The following is a 16,972-nucleotide window of genomic DNA, read 5'->3' as shown; positions in this document are numbered from 1 at the left end:
CACACTCGTGTTTTCCTAAGATTACACTCATTACGACCAATGAATGAGAGGGCAAGTACCCAACCAACCAGGCGGTAACAGAAACCCCATGTCAAGGGAGACTCGACCAGTTTGTTTATTTTGTGATGCCTCGTCTACTCCAGATGGATAATAGAATACATTGATGTATTCAGATCCTGATGTAGGTTTACAGTGGTATACATTACTGTTCTTGAGCTGTATACATCACTGTAACTGAGTTGCAGCACAAGTTTACCAAGGTATACGTTACTGAACTTAAACTGTAGGACAGGTTTACCATGGTATACACTACTGTATGTGATCTATAAACCACATCTATCGTAGTACACATTACTGGACCCTGAGTGTGCCACAACCTCACACTGGGTTTACGTTACTGTTTGTTTGGCTGTATCTGATCTACATCTTATTGATGCGTAGCGCTAACACACTTGATGACAAATATGAAAAGCAATTAAGAATCATCATTCTCAGATAAACACACAACACAGGCACAAGAACAGCAACACACACATAAACAAACGGACAAGGACAACACAATAAGCCTGAGCCACACTGGCAAAGACACCGACACAAAAAAAAAAGGCCTTATGCAAAGTCCAAGTTATCATGATGCTTTAGCGTTGATCGAGTGGAAGACGTGGTCGGGTACCAGGCCAACTCCTCCCACCATTACTCTCCCACTTCACCATCCACCAGGCCAGCAGTACCGTCCCGTCACCAAGCAACAGCTATCCTGGTGACCACAAACCACACCGTACCGTACCAACCATCCACACTCCTCTGTTTACATCAACACCACACAGCTGGAAGGCCGCAGTAACCTGTGGTCTTGCTGTATAGTACCTCACACAGGTATCTACTGTACTGCTAGTACATCACAGGGGTACCTATTGTGTTGCCAGTACCTCAGACGTACTACTGTGTTGGTAGAACCTTAGAGAGAGAGAGAGAGAGAGAGAGAGAGAGAGAGAGAGAGAGAGAGAGAGAGAGAGAGAGAGAGAGAGAGAGAAGACAGAGACCTAACAAGACGCAGTGAAAGGTGGTGATGCTGGTGTGTCAGGTGGCGGCTGGACTGACCTTCTCTCACACAACACGGAGCCACACACCTGTGTCTACCATCCTCCTGCTGCAGCAAGCAACACTTGCTTCCTACTGATGCACAGACGCACGTGGCATTCCTCCTTAAGCAACGTCACCCAACATGAATTGTAAACTAAATATCCTGAATATGTGTGAAATTAACAACATGAGCTGTCATGTGATATATATATATATATATATATATATATATATATATATATATATATATATATATATATATATATATATATATATATTCCTGGTAAGTTTTGTTACAAGAATGTTTTACAGGACAGGAGAAAGTGACAACCTACTGTAAAGCCAGTTCTAATGTTTTTTTATTTAACACACACACACACACACACACACACGTGCATGCCAGCCTGGCTCTTCTCTGGTGAGGTGCAGAACAGTACAGCTGCCTGGGGGTTAGGCACCTGCTCCTCCAGGGTTTCAACTGATTCACTAAACTGTTACGTTCGTAGTGTCACCCCGGCTGCGGGTGAGTGGAATGAGAAGTGAGCAAGACCCGGAATCTGGGTGAGTGTAACAAGGTCACGGCACCTCACACCGCTACTGAGGGGGGGGGGGACTACTGCAGGTACTAAGGTCTGACACACACACACACACACACACACACACACACACAGAGAGAGAGAGAGAGAGAGAGAGAGAGAGAGAGAGAGAGAGAGAGAGAGAGAGAGAGAGAAGGAGGGAATGGCCATGTGCAGGGCTGTACAGTGTGGTTCAGTATGGTTGTGTGCAGGGCTGTACAGTGTGGTTCAGTATGGCTGTGTGTACACTACGCTGGTGGACATCATTTTGTAGATTCCATCTGTGAGGAGTTGTAGAGGATTTGTTTGTTGTTTCCTGAGGTGTGTGTGATGATGATAGTCAAGTGTCCAGCATGACGTATTCATGACGTATTCATGACGTATTCATGACGTGTTGCATGATTAACGACGACACATTACAAGTTAAGGTCGTTCCGGGTGAAGATTTTAAAGTTATTTTGTTTCCTTCCGATAGAGTCACTCGTGTGTGTGTGTGTGTGTGTGTGTGGACTGAACACCACTCGAGTAGGGGAGGGTGAGCAAGCAGGAGGTTAGCCCTCCTTGCTGAACACGGCAGGGACGGTGTGGTGGCTAGGCTGATGATGATGACTCGGTCACGCTGGAGGTGGAGGGTGAGGAGGCTTCACCCACGGATCGTGTGCTCCGGGTCTGTGCTCCTCTGAGCCACCAGCAACCTCCCGATACAGGCGTCCAAATCAGCCTGGAAGGTACACACTGACCCACCTACCTCGTCGTTAATCACCCTGCACCCAGAATGGGCTCGTCAGCCGCCCACGGCGTACACTGGACGCAAAGTTTCACTCGCCTCTCGCTGGAATGTACGCTGGCATGCATACAAAACCCATCCGGGATCTCACCTTTCCTCTCCAGTCTCTCGAGATTTTTCTTCATTTAGATACAAACAAAGATCGTAAGTGTGTCGTGACACAATGAAGACAACACGTGTTGTTATTGTGTTGTCGTGTGGCCTTAGAAACACAGTAGAAATCAGTGTATCACCCTGAAGTAAAGCGTCTGGTAAACTGTACTGCAGTTTACCTATCTGTGATGTTCCTGTGTGGTACAGGAAAGTTCTGTGATCGTATATCTGTTAAACATCGGTATGGTTTTAGCACAAAGTTGAACACGATGAACAAGAGTGAATTACGCTACTGTAGAACTTGATGATATATACCAATTCAGCTCTATAATAATAATCATGATAATGATAATAACAACAATGACTAATGCAATCTTAACTACTACTACTACTACTACTACTATTACTAATACTACTACTACTACTAATACTACTACTAATACTACTAATACTATTACTAATACTACTACTACTACTAATGTTTCCTTGCGCTACCTCGCAAACGCGGGAGACAGCGACAAAGCAAAATAAATATATAAATAAATATACTACTAATACTAATACTACTACTTCTACTACTACTACTAGTAAAGATAATAATGATAATGATAACAATAATAATGATAATGATAATAATAATAATAATAATAATAATAATAATAATAATTCCCTGACTTCCATATGAAAACAAGGTATCATCCTTCGGAACTTGGGCGTCCGCGCCGTGGCTGGCTGGACGCGAGCCTGACACCACAACACTGTGAGAGTCAGCGACCCACACCACCAGCGCACTACTCCCGCCTCAAGGTCACGAACGACTTATGAAAATTGCGACGAATTCCTGACGTTGACGAGAGATGAACACCAGTGTCATGTTAGTGGAGAGCCTCACCTTATCCATATATATATATATATATATATATATATATATATATATATATATATATATATATATATATATATATATTTTTTTTTTTTTTTTTCATACTATTTGCCATTTCCCGCGTTAGCGAGGTAGCGTTAAGAACAGAGAACTGGGCCTTAGAGGGAATATCCTCACCTGACCCCCTTCTCTGTTCCTTCTTTTGGAAAATTAAAAAAAAACAAGAAAGGGGAGGATTTCCAGCCACCCGCTCCCTCCCCTTTTAGTCGCCTTCTACGACACGCAGGGAATACGTGGGAAGTATTCTTTCTCCCCTATCCCCAGGGATATATATATATATATATATATATATATATATATATATATATATATATATATATATATATATATATATATATATATATATTAGGTGATGCCTATGAAATATTATAGTATGTAAATACATGAAGAGCTTATGATACAGGAACTGTTGATGACAAACTCGTATGCTGAAGCACACGGCCTTCTGTTCACACATACGATGATGAACAACAAAAATATATAACCTTTACAACTATGTTATACCAAGCAACACACACAATAATACTAAGAAAATAACGTACACCAGAACCAGTTATTGTACATGATGAGTTCTACAACAGGTATTCGTACCGTAATCAACAAAGCAGTTCACAACACTGATGTAATACTGGCGGTGTTATGGTCAAGGTTATGATAGTTAGTTTGGGTGGGTTGGCTGGCGTGAGGTAAGGTCCCTGTGGGGAGGGGGTGTGGGCGGGCGGGCGGGCGGCCGTATTCACACGGGTGGGCGGGTCACTCAGAGCCGGGGCGTAGCCGCCGTAGATCCACGACCATGACACAATCCTCCAACATCTGTTCCTTCCTTCACGATATCTGGTCACAACTGGACACATAATGAACTCCACTGGTAAGTCATGAGTTCTATGATGCGTAAGATTCATTCTGAAGAAAGAATGAAGGTCTTGTATGAAGGCAGTTCAAGGTTTAGGTAGATATTCTGTAGCATCAACGACTTCCCCGTATAGAGGGAGTTACCTACCTTCACGCGAAGCCGGCCTGCTGTACTCCATGCATCATCACACAGTGTTCCGACAACTGACTATACATACCATCTTCCCTTCATGAACACTTCACTAGTATTCTTGTTTTTCTTTTTTGTTTCCTAGTCTCTTTTTCTCTCTGTTCTGCCACCTTCATCAGTCTCCCGTGGTCACCCCTGCAGACGTCATCACAACGTACCTGTGGTGGGGAGAGACGCATGGTCACCAGGTACGTACATACCACAGGTCACTTGTGTATGATAATGATTATCCATTACGGCCCCTGAACCACTAGGGCACGACCCTGGACCATGACGGTGCCGCCTTTCACCTGATTCTTCACGGTCAGGTCACAGGCCAGGCCAGGGGTCGTGTTCAAGAGTCGTACCGTCATGATGAAGGGTCGTCCTCACCATAGCGATGACCAACGTTCCAATAACTGGACACGATTTGAGCGCGCCAGTCCTTCCCCACCAACCAGCACTCCACCTTCACGGCTGGGTCCTCAGCAACCCAGCCGCGCCTGTATCCATCACACATCACTACGCGTTGAGACACTCACGGTTACACTCACAGTGCCACTCAAGACACTCATCACGGCCCGAGCTGTGGCACTCGCTGTGGCACTTGCTACGGTGCTTGGCGAGGCACTCAAGGAACCACTCCTTGAGACAGTCCTCACCACATATATACCTCTTCCTCCTCCTTCCTTCGTGGTCTGTACCTGTCTCATACTAACTTCAACACCAGACTACGTTAACTTACACACACACACACACACACACACACACACACACACACACACACACACACACACACACACACACACACACAACCAGAGACGTGCAGTGTGGTATTAGTTCATACGACTGTTAATGTCATATGCTTACGACACACACGCACAAAACCTGTTCTTTCACTACAGAGGAATGTGTTGTGTCGTGCGGTCACAACACACCTGGTTTCCCTCGGTGTTATGAAGAAGGTTGAAAGGTCGTCAGCTTCTGACAACACAACAGCATGTAGCGAGGTAAACTCTGATCATCTTCGATTCTCTTTTACGACACTAACAACCGCCAGCAGGAGGAAGGTCTACAGAGGACGTCCGTCTCCGGCACCAGCAGGAGGAAGGTCTACAGAAGCCGTCCGTCTCCGGCACCAGCAGGAGAGGTTTAGTTCTCATGGTGGCCAGTGGTTCGCCCTCAGAGCGACTCCCTAACTTCACCTCGCGGGTAAAACTCCTTTGTCACAGCGACACATTATGCCACCTTATTTATATGCAAATGTGAATGGCTTCCTCACATGTTTATATAATGTTTGCCAAGTAAATTACTTGCGTGTATATATATATATATATATATATATATATATATATATATATATATATATATATATATATATATATATCGTAAAGTTTATGATCCACTCATTTTTGAGAGCGTGTGATGTCGTGTGATGTCAGTACTGAGGTTGCTGTATAGTCGCTGTGATCACAACACAGCCCAGAATGCTTTACAAAATCTGTGTCACATTTACAGGAAAATATCATCAGTTCTGTGTCGACCACTGGCTTCCAGGCCGACATCATGCTGTGCTGAAGGTTCGTCCAGTACGTTACTGGATGGCCTGGCACAAGGGTGGTGGTACAAGGTGAACAGTTGGTCTACCTGGTACAAGGTTGTCCAGGGACGCAACTGGCACAAGGGTGGTGGTACAGGATGGATGGAGTGGTCTAACCCCTACAGGGGCGCCATGTACTCAGCTGTCTTCATATATTCCCGCCCGTTTGCCCACCCGTGCTCGCACACAACGCCCAACCCCAAGAGGGCGCTGAACCAGCAGCCCACCACAGCCCACCGCAGGAGGGTGTTGGACGAATGGCCCGCCATAACCCACCCCAGGACCCGCGGGGGAGTGGGGAAGGGAGGGGGCGTTGTCCTAAGAAAGGGAAAGTCAAGAAAGGTTGTCTTCCCAGAAGGTATCAGGTGTTGCTCTGATCAATAAAGGCTTGACATGTTTTGTGGCGGACATGTGTCATGCATAAATCACAACGCTAAAAGAGAAAAGAAAATAGAGAGCTGGTTAACCAGAGGTTATGGCTCGTGTGTGTGACTGTGGACAACCTGCCTGATACATATGTATGTAATCTTCTCTTTATTTGTCCATAAGCTTTTACAAGTCGGAGCGCCTTAGTCATTTCCTGTTGCAAATATGGATCACATTAAGTTAAACCACTTGACACCACCTGCCGTGGCTCTTCCAATGTACTAACCAATATAAAGCTCTAACAATATTTATAATCATAAAGATTTTTCTATAAACATCTAATAAAGTTAATACAGATATCACGATTTTTCAAAGTCAATTCAAAGTCTCCATCTTCGTCAAAATCAGCCGAGTTGTCGCCCTTGACACAAAGAAGTTGCCAGCACTGTCTTCCTCACTATACTATAACCATCTAACATCATGTCCTTACCATCACCAGGTCCTGTGTAGCACTGACACCTTCCCAGCAACACGGTGTTCCTACCACACCGCTGCCACATCCTCCTATACCCTATTTAGTTCGACCAGTTCTGTACGTCCTTCATCCTGCCACACCATCATCTTCTTCCTCATCGTCATGACGGTACGATCCTTCAACACGACGGTACGATCCTTCAACACGACGGTACGATCCTTCAACACGACGTTACGATCCTTCAACACGACGGTACGATCCTTCAGCACGACGGTACGATCCCTCAACACGACGGTACGATCCTTCAGCGCAATGGTAGGAACCTTGATAGTGATAGTGCGATACGAGCGGTATGGCCCCTGGGTACGATGGCTTGACCTGTGAATGTGATGTTTAAAGGTCAGGTCAAAGGCGAGTCCACGAGACAAGAGGGTGGTACCGCTGGACGGAGGAGGCGCCTCGTTCAACAGTAGTCACTACATCAATTAGGCTTTAAATGTTAGGGACAAAGTAACAACCTTGGGATTACACTCAACACTGCACGGTTTACATCCCAGTAGGATAAAGAAGTAGTGTATTCCTACCATGCGCGAGGCGAGACTTGGCCGTCCTACAGCGACCATACTGTAAGAAAAATGAGCGGCCTGACAGCCGCGGCCTTGTGAGTCAAGCAGACTTCTGAGGAAACCGGGAGAGCCGAGAGACAGCTGCGGAACCGGTTTGTGAAGATGCGGGCAGAAACAGTCTGACAGATCCAGTGAGGAGGTCACGCACGCACGGTGGGTGTACAGGGATCCTCTTGTACCCAGCGACCACCTCACTACTGCCGCCAGACTTGTTGTACGACACAATGGCCACACTGGAGAACGAGACGATATTTGCAGTTGCTTTTACGGTGACAGGATGTTATTTACTGAGGTGCGGCAGGACGTAGGCCAACAGACGTGTTATGGTCCTTACCTAGCAGACATGGTGGTGTGGATGTGGTGAGGCGAGGCACTGTGGGGTCGTGTGGGGAGGTGGGCGTCGAATGGGGGGATGTGGAGGTCGTGTGTGAGGATGTGTGTATCGCGTGTGGACGTTATCTTCTGAGGATGATCGGAGACCAGGCTAACGAGCAGCGTCCTGCGGTATACATACAATACCAGGAGGTGGTCAGATGAGGGTCTGGTGTGGTGATCCGTCAAGCGCGACAGTCACCAGATCACATCACTGAGACACATCAAGAACCCTATCCCAACACAGCAGCGTCGTTGCCATAGGTTGACGGCTGCACGACCTTACTGGCTCATGATTACAGGTTCTTCCCGTCAGGTGAAGTGGTCGTGTTGACACAGAGGATGCCAACCACAGCCAGAGGGAGGAGGGCCAGCACAGAAGTCTGAAACAGTGCCGATCATCAGGAGTCCTGGTTCGGACCACCATGTGGGCTGTTTCGAGAATTGCTTCACTGCGTTCGAAACATTATGACCAGAAAACCAGAAGACAGAAAACGATTCCATGGTGAATTACATTTACGACATTTGGTAAATATCAACAACAGCTGGTATGTTGTACCACCTGCTCTACTGTTAAGGTACCAACAGCTGGTATGTTGTACCACCTGCTCTACTGTTAAGGTACCAACAGCTGGTATGTTGTACCACCTGCTCTACTGTTAAGGTACCAACAGCTGGTATGTTGTACCACCTGCTCTACTGTTAAGGTACCAACAGCTGGTATGTTGTACCACCTGCTCTACTGTTAAGATGCACTTCATGAAAGCATCATGACACTACACACGACCATAGAGGAAAACCATACTTTGATGTCTTTCATCATTTACGTAGATCACATCCATGGTGTGTGTGTGTGTGTGTGTGTGTGTGTGTGTGTGTGTGTGTGTGTCAATATAGGAACTCACACACCTCGACCACGTGAGAACTTTAGTCAAAAAGTAATCATTTCATTCTAGAAAAATAAAAAGCAATCTCAATTTAAACCTTCAGACATCAAACTAAACGACCGCAGGCAGACTTCACCGCTTTATACAACTTTTAATCAAACTTTTAAAGATTTTCACAACCAAGTTTTGCTTAAAGTTGGACTGAACTTATATAAGAAGGAGGAGGAGGAGGAGGAGGAGGAGGAGAAGAAGGAGGAGGAGGAGGAGGAGGAGGAGGAGGAGGAGGAGGAAGTCTGATCTTGTCCAGGAAGATGTATTGTCATAAGAGCGTTCACGTAGGATCACGTTACACATCGTCTATGGCGTCATGAGGTCAGGGAGGAGGTCCCTCACTCATGACACTACGCTACGTACAACATCATGAGGTCAGGGAGGAGGTCCCTCACTCATGACACTACGCTACGTACAACATCATGAGGTCAGGAAGGAGGTCCCTCACTCATGACAACACACAACATACATCGTCATGGTCATAAATACATATAATAAACATATGATAAACAAAGATCCAACACAAATATAAAGTTGATGAATAAATAAAGATACGTTATGTGATGACGGCTCATGAGGTGCCCTAATTATAGACTTGACCCCGTGAAGACTCCAGTACGACCCTGGGGTATATGAAGGCCAGCCTATGACTCAGACCCTGGGGTATGAAGGCCGCCAGACCCATGATTCAGATCCTGGGGTCGTATCGTCATGCTCAGGGCCTGAATCGTCGTGTACAGAGGTCAGAAGGTCAACATGAACGTCAGTCTTAGAACAGCACTACTGTACAACGACCAACCCACCAGCCGACACACCCACCTCCCCTGCCGCCAGGGCTCCTGGTCATCCCACCAGCCGACACACCCACCTCCCCTGCCGCCAGGGTTCCTGGCCAGAGCTGGTGTTCCCCCGTGTTCAACATGAACACCAAAATAAGAAAATGTTTGTCGTGATAATAAACACCTCATGACGACCTGACCTGAAGCCGGAGCCAAGATGTAAACCTGACTTCAAGCTGTCTACCTGAACACATGATGATGATCATGATCATGATCATGATGATGTGATGATGATGATGAAGTGATGATGATCATGATGATCATGATCATCATCATCATCACATCATCATGATCATGATCATGATGATGTGATGATGATGATGATGTGATGATGATCATGATGATGATCATGATCATGATGAAGATAATGATGATAATGATCATGTGATGATGATGATGATGATGATGATGATACAACTAATAATAAGGACAATGAGGGAACGTTGCAGTAAGTAGGCTGGTCTCTGGGTAATAACTAGGAGGATGTTGCTCAGCACACACACACACACACACACACACACTATGGGATATTATAATGACAAGAAACATTCATCATACAGACTGGTCCAGTTCATCATACAGACTGGTCCAGTTCATCATACAGACTGGTCCAGTTCATCATACAGACTGGCCCAGTTCATCACCAACTTTACGTAACTGTTCATGAAATATGAGTCTGGCCACGCCGGAGCAGACCGCATCAGGAATTAACAACAGGTTATGATCACATACCAAACCTCGGGACATACACACCTACCTGCACTCTGGGGTAACACTATATACACCTTAGGATTACTGAGGGTAACACTATATACCTCCTTACATTACTGAGGTACCCCTACATACCCCCCTGCCGTTACGGGGGTAACACTATGTCCACCTCCCATTACAAGGATAATATGTACTATGTACTCCATACCGTTACAGGGGTGACTCTGTACCCCACACCATTACAGGGTAACACTGTACACCACGATCATCTGACGTGGGTGAAGGTCATGTAGATGAGATCCGAACTAAGGTCTTGCAGGAGGTCAGTACCACTGGGCCGGCCACCTGCGGTCAGGCGAGAGCGTCATTACACTACAATATGTGGCGTGGGTGGCCTGCACCCTCGACCACGCCAGAGGAAGGTCCACGCATGACCCAGGCCCGTACGTCCGCCTGCAGCAGCCATGCGCCCGCACCACGCATGCATGACGTCCAGCAACCCTCCAGTACCCACCTGCCCCTCACCTGGCCTGGTATGACCCTCAAGTACCCACCTGCCCCTCACCTGGCCTGGTATGACCCCCACAGTACCCACCTGGCCCTCACCTGGCCTGGTATGACCCTCAAGTACCCACCTGCCCCTCACCTGGCCTGGTATGACCCTCAAGTACCCACCTGCCCCTCACCTGGCCTGGTATGACCCTCAAGTACCCACCTGCCCCTCACCTGGCCTGGTATGACCCTCAAGTACCCACCTGCCCCTCACCTGGCCTGGTATGACCCTCAAGTACCCACCTGCCCCTCACCTGGCCTGGTATGACCCTCAAGTACCCACCTGCCCCTCACCTGGCCTGGTATGACCCTCAAGTACCCACCTGCCCCTCACCTGGCCTGGTATGACCCTCAAGTACCCACCTGCCCCTCACCTGGCCTGGTATGACCCTCAAGTACCCACCTGCCCCTCACCTGGCCTGGTATGACCCTCAAGTACCCACCTGCCCCTCACCTGGCCTGGTATGACCCTCAAGTACCCACCTGCCCCTCACCTGGCCTGGTATGACCCTCAAGTACCCACCTGCCCCTCACCTGGCCTGGTATGACCCTCAAGTACCCACCTGCCCCTCACCTGGCCTGGTATGACCCTCAAGTACCCACCTGCCCCTCACCTGGCCTGGTATGACCCTCAAGTACCCACCTGCCCCTCACCTGGCCTGGTATGACCCTCAAGTACCCACCTGCCCCTCACCTGGCCTGGTATGACCCTCAAGTACCCACCTGCCCCTCACCTGGCCTGGTATGACCCTCAAGTACCCACCTGCCCCTCACCTGGCCTGGTATGACCCTCAAGTACCCACCTGCCCCTCACCTGGCCTGGTATGACCCTCAAGTACCCACCTGCCCCTCACCTGGCCTGGTATGACCCTCAAGTACCCACCTGCCCCTCACCTGGCCTGGTATGACCCTCAAGTACCCACCTGCCCCTCACCTGGCCTGGTATGACCCTCAAGTACCCACCTGCCCCTCACCTGGCCTGGTATGACCCTCAAGTACCCACCTGCCCCTCACCTGGCCTGGTATGACCCTCAAGTACCCACCTGCCCCTCACCTGGCCTGGTATGACCCTCAAGTACCCACCTGCCCCTCACCTGGCCTGGTATGACCCTCAAGTACCCACCTGCCCCTCACCTGGCCTGGTATGACCCTCAAGTACCCACCTGCCCCTCACCTGGCCTGGTATGACCCTCAAGTACCCACCTGCCCCTCACCTGGCCTGGTATGACCCTCAAGTACCCACCTGCCCCTCACCTGGCCTGGTATGACCCTCAAGTACCCACCTGCCCCTCACCTGGCCTGGTATGACCCTCAAGTACCCACCTGCCCCTCACCTGGCCTGGTATGACCCTCAAGTACCCACCTGCCCCTCACCTGGCCTGGTATGACCCTCAAGTACCCACCTGCCCCTCACCTGGCCTGGTATGACCCTCAAGTACCCACCTGCCCCTCACCTGGCCTGGTATGACCCTCAAGTACCCACCTGCCCCTCACCTGGCCTGGTATGACCCTCAAGTACCCACCTGCCCCTCACCTGGCCTGGTATGACCCTCAAGTACCCACCTGCCCCTCACCTGGCCTGGTATGACCCTCAAGTACCCACCTGCCCCTCACCTGGCCTGGTATGACCCTCAAGTACCCACCTGCCCCTCACCTGGCCTGGTATGACCCTCAAGTACCCACCTGCCCCTCACCTGGCCTGGTATGACCCTCAAGTACCCACCTGCCCCTCACCTGGCCTGGTATGACCCTCAAGTACCCACCTGCCCCTCACCTGGCCTGGTATGACCCTCAAGTACCCACCTGCCCCTCACCTGGCCTGGTATGACCCTCAAGTACCCACCTGCCCCTCACCTGGCCTGGTATGACCCTCAAGTACCCACCTGCCCCTCACCTGGCCTGGTATGACCCTCAAGTACCCACCTGCCCCTCACCTGGCCTGGTATGACCTCCAGTACCCACCTGCCCCTCACCTGGCCTGGTATGACCCTCAAGTACCCACCTGCCCCTCACCTGGCCTGGTATGTAAGACAGGTCCCGGAACCATTTCTACCCCCCCCCCCACCCAAGCCGTGGCCGTCACAAGGGATGGGATACGTAACTGGTGACGCATCGCATCCGTCTACGGCTCTCCGTAACCGCTGATACGTCATCACACGTCATTCATTACGCATTCGTAAGTTAACCAAAGTAAAATATGAAGAGATCTGTCTACGGCCACCGTACATATGAACATAACTCATCATCAACACAGTGTTGACGTCATCGTGTTCACGTCATACAACTTGCCAGTACAGCGAGAGGGCAGTGTTCACCGCTGTCCTCACTACAACACTGTCTACCTTCCCACTAACATTATATTCCTCTTACCATTCATGCGCGCGGTCAATACATCAAGAATGATCCTGTGTGTAGAATTATCACGTATGCAATCATCATCTGGTAATCACACGCTCCACCACGACCTTGCTGAAGGCACGAGGTACAATGTATTACCTGGTTACTTGAGTTACCTGATGCAGTCATGATGAGTGACTTGTGATGAGGCAGAGTAGCCAGGTCCTCCTCACCATAACATACTACTGACCACCTCACCTTTCCTCTTATCATGGTTACGTGACCTCATGCATTACCTGAACCGAGCGTTACAAGGATTCATATGTATATATAAAATCATAGTAACGGTATACTAGTTGTAACAACATCATAATGTGACAAACAGGTAAACAGACGCAGACCTGAGCGCCACCAGCACCACACACAATATCGTTACATCTGATGAATAATTTCTACATATTATGACGACTTCCTTATGTTTACTTCCGGATGAGTCTCGCACCACAAGCAGTGTCACGCGCCAAGCATGTTACGTTCATCAACGTGTGTTACAGCCAGGAGCTGGCAACACTTAACTACTGTATCTGCCACGTACGGTCACGTTTGTTACTAGGCTGTAACACGTAACAACGCCACTGTGACAACTGATGTGTCACGCCTGGCAAGCAGGTTACATGTACGAGGGCTAGTAGTGATAGGTGGAGTCAGTACAACAGTGGGTTTAGCAAGCGATCCGGTTTGGAGAGTTCCTCCACACCCACGATTTAATTCTCCAGTGTCGTAAGTAATATATTCCCACTGATAAAACTGTTTGCTGAACCATTGCCTAATGTGCGCTCCTAACTTTCAACCCGCGCCATTATAAACAGTCGAGAGTTTAGGTCAACTATTTCTTTATCATGTTGAACAAGGCCAATATTTGTTGACATTACATCAGCAGTTTTTGTGACTATCTTGTAAGAGCAGTTCACTGTATGACGTTGTTCACATCTCTCATATTTTATTCAATTAAAATTTTCGCAATATGATAATCATTCATCCAATGAATTATATCAAATTCTTCATCGTATATACGTATGTATATATAAGACGAGCTGAGCGTCAAGGCTAAACTATTTAAATTAGGCGGCTTGCACGGTGAGGTGGCGTTACATAGCTGTGTAACCAAGAGAAACATGTGTTACATCATCGGTAACACAACTAATTGCTGTTTATTTCTGTTTACAACAGCAGTGTCTGCGCATGCGCCCAGTGTTTGTTGTTTTGCATAAACACTTCCCATCTTGCACTAGTGTGTGTACCAGGGACGCATGCATCATGTGGAGGTGTTTCTCATCTCCAATCTGTCCATCTTTCTATGATGGGTTTGAGTTGGGTCTGATGTGTGTGTGTGTGTGTGTGTGTGTGTTCGCACGCGGGTGTACCGCGTGTTTATGAATTCCAGTCTGGTCGCGGGGGGTCATGCCCCTGGCCTACCCCAGCAACCTGTGGTAAACATCAGTAAACCCCGCCCCGCCCCGCCCCACCTGCCTGTGTGCAACACCACACCTTATAATGAGACCCTCTCAACCCTCACCCCTACTGGCCAGCCCTCCTAATGACGCATCTCGCACATCACCAGGGAAGAAATGGGGAATTAGAATATTAGCTTTATAGTATTTCTCACGATGAAGATGGAAGCACGAATGAATTATAAAATGTGTGTGTGTGTGTGTGTGTGTGTGTGTGTGTGTGTATGTGTGCGCGCGCGCGCAACATGCAGGAGGAGGGTGGATGACCACCAGTCCACGCCGGTCTATCGGGACTCCCGAACCTGTTAAAGTTCAAGGTCGTGTGGATCAAGGGAGCCCAGCAGAAGAGCCAAGTAATTCCAACAAATGAATATAAATATAACTCTTTCATTCATATGCAAATTGAGCGAATATTTTCCCGGAATACCTAACCTCTGGAATGAAACGTTCAAAACATCTTTTTTCATCCAATATAAAGACATGACCGCGTTAAGTAGGATGACGCGTGTGCGTTCCTGTGGCGCTATCATCAACCAGTGTGGGTGTGACGGGTGATGGTAGCAGTAGTAGCAGTCACGAGGAAGCTGAGGGGTCGTGATCTCCTGCAGGGGAGGACCTCATGTCCCACAACCATGGTACGTGGCGGGAGCCACCGTGACCTACACCTGACCTCCACACGTGGGGTACAGGACTCCCCCTGTGGTTACCCTAGGTGGAGGACAGAGGGAGAAACATATATAGACATATAATACACACACACACACACACACACACACACACACACACACACACACACACACACACGAGAGAGAGTAAGACTCCCATACAACACAAACAAGTCATACACACACCAGGTGTGACGCGTCTTCTCCTGCTAGTGTAAGGCTGGAAGGTGGTTAACACAGACTCAGCAAGACAACAGTGGAGACCGACAATATATACAAAGATCTAAATGTGTATTTACCATTACTAATAGTTCAAGAGAGGCAGCCCGACAACTGTTCACTCCGTTCTGTAGAAACAGGTGCACACAAACAGGTAAGCACTCGCCTTCTTGGTGTATGACATCAATAAGGATATTCCTTTTGCACACACGAAGTGTCATGGTCGGCGCTGTCTCAAGGTTGAGGAGGACGGAGAAAGTGATCCCTTGTTGGATCTTTCTCAAGGACTTTATCCTTAAGGGTCAGGTCAAAGGTTAGACCATCATACTTGACAGTCACGCCCTCGTGCTCAAGGTCCGTACCGTCGTGCTCAAGGTCCTTATGTACCGTCGTGCTCTCCGTACGTACCGTCGTGCTCAAGGTCCTTACGTACCGTCGTGCTCTCCGTACGTACCGTCGTGCTCAAGGTCCTTATGTACCGTCGTGCTGAAGTGTCGCATCGCCGTGCTAAATAGGTCAGAAATCTTGGTGTGGAGGGCACGGCGGGAGTGGACAATATATCAGGGGAGAGTCTCATTAATGAGGAAACTGATGATGTTACCAGCTCGTGTCAAGAGGGTGGAGGCGCCGCCAAAGCAAACAGTGGGCAGAGCCGCTGGCTGGCTGGGGTGTAGCCAAGGAGTAATGGCTCGCACAGTTATCTCCCGAGGTCAAGGTTGACCAGTACAGGTCAGAGGTCACCAGCACGGCAAAAACTTGATGATGATCATGTACAACTGCTTCATCCTGTACGAGTCTGACTTGTACGAGAGCGGTTGGTTGGTAGCCCCAGCGACGCCTCGCTCGATGGTCTTCGGGTTAAGTTTGGCAGAGGTTGTACGTCATGCCAACATGGTTTCTATGGCGGAGGACTTTATGCAAAGGTTAGAGGTCGAGTGAACACTCTAGCCGTGGTCATGTTCAGATCAAAGGTCAAGCGTATATATTTCTAAGGTTACCTTCATCGTACAAAGGTCAGAGGACAATTATATAACAATTCTAAGGTCAAGGTCACTGAAATGAGGTTAATGGCCGAACGTACAATATTCGAAGGTTATCAACACTGCACAAGGGTCAAACGGGAAGGGGACTTGTTAAGGTCAACGTCATCCATAACAAAGCAAAGTTCGTGTACAATATTTCCATCTAAGGCAAAGAGCACTGAGCACAGCCCTAGGACAACACGCTGCACAGTACCGTCCGTACATAATATTCGTGTC

The 16,972-nt window shown here is 48.4% G+C and overlaps 1 protein-coding gene and 1 long non-coding RNA gene across 2 annotated transcripts in view; both read right to left on the bottom strand.

The window, feature by feature from the left end:
* The window catches only part of GEFmeso (Guanine nucleotide exchange factor in mesoderm), a 360,741-nt gene that overhangs the window by 275,057 nt on the left and 68,712 nt on the right, over positions 1-16,972 (bottom strand). The window lies entirely within an intron of this gene.
* Positions 3,907-16,972, bottom strand: part of LOC139751089 (uncharacterized) — a 34,389-nt gene continuing 21,323 nt past the window's right edge. The window contains exons 2-3 of the long non-coding RNA XR_011713280.1: positions 4,482-4,681; positions 3,907-4,384 (exon numbers count right to left, since the gene is read on the bottom strand). This is a non-coding gene — a long non-coding RNA (uncharacterized lncRNA). The remainder of the gene's footprint in view (positions 4,385-4,481; positions 4,682-16,972) is intronic.

This window comes from Panulirus ornatus, chromosome 11, assembly GCF_036320965.1.
Source record: "Panulirus ornatus isolate Po-2019 chromosome 11, ASM3632096v1, whole genome shotgun sequence".
Lineage (NCBI taxonomy): Eukaryota > Metazoa > Arthropoda > Malacostraca > Decapoda > Palinuridae > Panulirus > Panulirus ornatus.
This window is presented reverse-complemented; position numbering and strand designations above follow the sequence as displayed.